The sequence below is a fragment of the Taudactylus pleione genome, unplaced genomic scaffold, assembly GCF_031769625.1.
Source record: "Taudactylus pleione unplaced genomic scaffold, aTauple2 ptg000375l, whole genome shotgun sequence".
Lineage (NCBI taxonomy): Eukaryota > Metazoa > Chordata > Amphibia > Anura > Myobatrachidae > Taudactylus > Taudactylus pleione.
Genome location: NW_028284776.1, coordinates 1916205 through 1922204, shown reverse-complemented (window position 1 = coordinate 1922204; position 6000 = coordinate 1916205). Strand labels below are relative to the sequence as shown.

Here is a 6000-nt window from a genome sequence, read left to right as displayed (position 1 = left end):
TTTCTTCTTGAAGTTCTTAAAGAAAAAAAAAACACCCTGTATATTTGTAAATCGTAATTGTTGTTTTGCTGTCATTACAATTATTACATGTAGTATTAACCAGTAACAGGGGGAGATGTATTAAATCTTCTAAAGAGGACGAGTGGACAGGTTGACCATATCAACCAATCAGCTTCTAGCTATCATTTTTCTAGTAGTACATTCTATAAATAGGTAGAAGATGATTGGTTGTGAATTGTGATGCACAATTTCTTCACTTGTCTTTTTAGAAGGTTTGACACCTCTCCCCCTAATGTACATAAGTGCAGTAATGAGGAATAATACCATAAAACAGCTACTTATTTCTAAGAGGAACACCACCAGTGGCAGCTCCTATACTTTCTGATGAGGTGGGCTGTCTGTGCTGCAGAGTTTCAGCACCTGCTAGGTCCATAGTGCATGCGTGTGCATTCAAGAGGGACTCAAATCAAACATTTCTATATTGTTCCTGAATACCATGAAATTATCTATTTGCATTTTTCCAGCTGCATTAACCTTATATTTCATTAATGGGTGGTACAAAAACTTTTGTTCATAGCTGCAACCAGGAGCGGACTGGGGCTGCTGAGCTGCCGTGGCAGTCCCATTGCGCACGCACGAACGCACGCAAAAGGGGCATGGCCTCACCTCACAGTATCGCGGCCAAGCAGAGCGCCAGGAGGACAGTTTTAGAACATTTGTCTTGGGCCCCCTGCTTTAATCCCCCATGAACAGGAATGTAATACAGATCATTGTTTGTTGTATTAAAAGGCAATGACATTTTTTTTATTATCTTTGTATTTATTTATACAATAGTCTTATTTTATTTTTAACTAGTGTTTCATTATATTTGATCCTTCTGAGCCAAACTGTTTTTTTGCCACTGTTAGAAAACTTTGCCCTGATTGAAACAACTGGTTCCAGTTCATTTCTGTAAGTACAATAATTGATAATATGTAACTGCAAATTGTAATTTGATGGATATTTTGGCACGAGACAAATATAATTTAAATTATATGTGGTGAAACTGATATATTAAAAAATGCATCTATTCCAATATGTAGTTTATATACTGTATATTACATTATGCCATGTTCCCAATGTAGTGACATATAAACCATATTTAAATGTGAAGAAGAAAGAGCAGTTTCCAAAGGAATTGATTATCCCTTTCATTGCTGCATTTTAGTTATTTTTCCTGCATATATGGTTATTTTTCCTGCATATATGTGTGTCTGAGCCTTGAGGACTATTTCACACTCAACGGTTTTGTCCGTCCAGCAAAAAAAAGTCTGTTTTTGTACCGTGTGTAATTTTATTGTCGTGTGTTTGAATCTCTATTCAATCTGTAAAACTGCAAACCGTGGACGGCAGCCGTCCTAGTCAGTGGTAATCACGGTTGTAACACGGCGACCATGCCGTGTTCGTGCATAGTATTTGTCACTTCCACTGAAATTAAACAATGAAAAGAAAAGTTTGTTTTTTTGCCGGAATCGGTATGTATTACCACCGGACGTCAGCCCAGCGGATGAAATACCAACGCCGGAAGGCCGGCAGATGAAGATCCCTACAGGGATGGTAAGTAGGCTATCCCTAACACTCTCCCCACCCTAACCCTCCCTTAGGGGTGCCTAACCCTAACCTTCCCCCAAGTGCCTAATCCTAACCTCCCCCAAGGGGTGCCTAAACCTAACCCCACTCCCCGCACCCTAAACCTAACCCTCCCGGGGGGGTTGCCTAACCCTAATCTCTCCCAGGGGGTGCCTGACCCTAAACCCCCCTTCCCCTAGCTAACCCTCCCAGGGGGAGGCCTAACCCTAAGTCCCCACGAGAGACCCTAAACCTAACCCCCCCCCCCCCCCAGGGCCATCCGCTCCCGACATCCGGCTTACCTATGATCGGGCGTCGGGATTTCGGCGTGGGTCTAATGATAGGCATCGGTATTTAGATGCCTTTCATTAGTCCCAGGCCGGGATTTCACTGTCGGGAACCCGGCGGTCGGCATTTCAACCGCCGGCTTCCTGACTACATACCTTTTTGCCGGACGGACAAATCCGCGTGTGATAATAGCCCTGAGAGTATAAACCCACCTTCATATTTCACAACAAATGTCAATTGATGCTCTTGTTTTAGAGAAAGTTTCTACAAAGGTCTAACAAGAACAACAGAGAGGGTTTTACACTATACTGTCTCGAAACAAAGAATAATTGGGGCACCTAAACAGTGAAGTTACTTAAGCCCATAAGATATGTCCTGCTGATAAAAAAAAGGGATAATATGTCTAACAAATGTTATTCCCAGAAGAAACTGGACATACATGGCGATGACTAGTAAAATATGACTAGAAAAATATATAAGCAAGAATCTTGCAGTGTCCTTATGAAATAATATGCAGCAACATGTGGAATAGCTAAGCTTGTAGTTATACCAAAGTCACATGTTAGAGAGTACACAGCTATATGTGTGTCACCCCAGTACTGAGTCTGAGTGTGTGCAGGTGTTGTGAATAACTGGATGTGCATATGACATGTACATGTGTGTTAATGTGCCTATGAAGGAGTGAGAGCAGTGTGTAAATAGCAGCAACTGAAATAAGACTGGAGAGTCTGGAAATGTGCTCACCTGCTGCTGTGCTGCTCTATAGCTTGGGGGAAATGTACTCACCCCCACTGTTGTAGAGTATTAAGGAGGATGAAGTAGGAAGGAAACCGTGAGCTGTCTCAAAACCCACAGAACTGCGGCTTCAGTACAAACATGAAGCCTCAGCACCTCACTACCTCTATGAAGAGGGAGGCATAACATGAGGCACAAGCAGCTCAAGAAAAGCCTAGCAGTCTGGCATATAACTGAAGGCGGCACACTGTAAGCAATCCACAGAGCATATATAATTATAGCTCTCCCTAAAGACAACATTTATGGAAGGTCCTGGACCAAATATCTTGTTCAGTTAGATACAGCTGAACCTGAATCGCATTCTGTATTTCTGCCTTAAGGCCCCCATACAGCAGCAATTTGCAATCAATTGTGTATAAAAATCTTTCCCTTTTTCAATCAATTGTGGCAATTCTGCAATCGATTGAAAAAGGGAAAGATTTTTATACACAATCGATTGCAGATTGCACGATTGCTGCAATCAATTGCTGATGTATGGGGGCCTTAACTGTAATTTTATTAAAATGACCAATTATGTGATAGAAACAGTGCATTCAAGTAGAATGAAAGGATGGGGCATGGAGAAATGTGTCTATAAAGGTTATAAGTAACTAAGGCAAGAACAGTGTGCAGTGACTACATTTCTGTCATCTGAAAATAGGTCATGTTGTTTCCTATAAATAAAGACCTAAGTGACATAAATTGCAGGTCATATGTCTCATCACTTAGGTTGGAGACAGCAATAGCAAGGGTTCCTAATAAAATATAATACCTACAGTGTTCTTTGTTTGTATGTGTGCTTCTAGAATAGTACAGTACTGTCCATGTTCTTCTCGATGAGGGGGTGTTTCATGTATGTTACAAGCTGCCATCTACCAAATCCCATTACAAAAACATAATAAATTCCAAGTAACACAGGGAAGTTGGTGCAAGCTCATCATTTGCACAAAATGACCATGACTTTAGACATAATTGGTAGTTTCTTTATAGACAGTATTATAATTTTGGAATTGCAATAGACCGTTAACATTTTTCTTGTAACATCTAGTTTATTTCTGAATCAGCTTCATATCCCCGAGTGAGATTTTAATTGAAGTTGTACTTCCTTTTAGTTACTATAAATATTTCACAAATAAGGCAAACTTTTAAATACTGAAATATATGTACGGCCTCATCTTAGGGGTACATTTGTTGGAAGGTGCCATTTGTCACCTTGGTAAAACCTTGGCAAATATAAAATATGAGGACAAATTTAAAGTTGGGTGTTGGGCAAGTCCTACAGTAGCTACTCAGGATTTTAGTGCATTATTTAGCTAGAAATTGACGTCAACTACATTATAAATATTAACAAAATAATAATGTTAAACAATAATATAAGAACAAGATTTAATATGCTCTTCATTTATAGAGCACAAGCAGTTTGCAAAGATCAGATGGCTTGATGACCCATATTTTAATTTCCTCATGCAGTAGATGCTTATTAAATAGGACTGTAGATATAACCTATTCTGTGGGGATTTGCGTACCAGGGCATATAAATGTATTATGTTTGCAGACAACATCCATCTGTACTAACCTCGGCAATGCTTCGGTACAACATGACTTTTGATAAATGATGCTCACCTCTAGTACTAGAATATAAGTCCAGTTCCAACCTTGCCTCACCCTGTAATCCCCCTGAAGCCCTTTAACTAAGCTTCTTCAGAAATATCTTTATAAGTCACTGTTACTGCTTACTATGCCTCTTAGGATTCGTTGGCTAATAGGATTCTAGACCCCCCTCTCAGGCTCTGAGATGGGGGATAAGAAGTATATAAAAAGCAGGGACACATAACATGAAAAGCTGACTATATACAAGAAACCTTCAAACATAGTATAAAACTGAATTCAGGTAACAAGTGCATATTTATCTATATGTATATGTTTACAACTGTGAATTTATATGTATTTATGTATATTATTTATATTTGTGTATTGTTATGGGATTTAAATATTTGTATGTGTGAATTATGTGTCAGATAAGTTGCACTGTTTTGGATATTGTTCCCTATGGCCCTACTAGCACAGGACACTTATACAGAGAGGATGAAATGGAAACTATTAATTACTATGATTTAATTCCATCAAGGTGAATGGAGTAGCAGCAACCACTGATCTAATTGGAGTTGAACCCCAGTTGAAGAATACACTAAAGTTGGGACTTTTTTCCTGACCCCAATCTTGTTCTTTCAACCGGGATGTACAGTCTGTGCAGAGCTGAAATAACCTCCACGCAATGCATAGTTGATGTACTTATTCTATGTACTAGAAAATTACTATAGATATACTGTACACAATATAAATGTAACTTTATTTTAGGAAATTAATAAGCACTAATTCTAACTTTCTTTTTATTGGATCTTATCACCAGTCTGTCCTTTCCTTGTCATTATATTACAACATTAATATATGCCTATGAGTCTTTGCATGTGATGTATTTGAACTTACTGTTATAAATCCTATAAATCATGAAAAAAACATGCATACAATGATAACTCCAGGGGAGAGTAAGTTTTTGCTTGTTCAGAAAAGCGGCGATATTTCCTGTTCATTTTCAGAAGTTACGCTAAATAAATCTGACAAATTTTTGCCCTGATTCCTGACTTTTGCCTTAGTACATCTCCTCTTTGTATTTATTCTACCTACCAGAATACTGATTACTTTTTCACTTTTTCCAATCTGTACTTTGTAACTTATTTTAAAATCTAGTATTCTGATACATGTAATTTGTACTTATAATGTTGCTTCTCCATTTTTTATTTATCAGTTGGCCATGGACTATTTTCATTACAGACTGCAGAAGTGTCTGTTCTCAATTATAGTTATATATAGTTTTAGTTATGCAGTACAGTGGCACAGTGGTCAGCACTGTTGCTTCTCGGAAGGATATTGGTTATATTTCAACCAGGCCCTACTTGTTGGAGTATATATATTCTCCCCATGTTTGCACTTTCTCTGGTTATTTCCCACAGAGGCATACTGTTAGGCCAATTGGCTTCTGATTACTGTTATTAGGGAAATGAATACAAATGAACGCAGTGATTGTTTTACTTTCATTTTAAAGACAATATTCATTTATAGCAAAGTTATATCAATTCTGCATATAACTTGTAATTACTCTGCGCTGGAAAAGAAATAGAGCAGAGAAAGTGATGTTATATTATAGCGATTATTTCATATTTGTCGTTTTGGTCCTGTTTGTGCACATCCAAATCAGCGTCCATTTACAGTTGTTATACTTCTAGCAGGAATGGATATAGGACTGTAAAAATAATTTTATCTTTATATTTT

The 6000-nt window shown here is 38.1% G+C and overlaps 1 protein-coding gene across 2 annotated transcripts in view; it reads left to right on the top strand.

Moving 5' to 3' along the window:
* Positions 1–4487: 4487 nt before the first annotated feature.
* The window catches only part of ARR3 (arrestin 3), a 121623-nt gene continuing 120110 nt past the window's right edge, over positions 4488–6000 (top strand). The window contains exon 1 of one of the 2 annotated variants that reach the window (XM_088444975.1): positions 4488–4561. The gene's annotated coding sequence lies outside the window, so the exon portion shown is untranslated. The remainder of the gene's footprint in view (positions 4562–6000) is intronic. The other variant, XM_088444974.1, reaches the window with a different exon arrangement.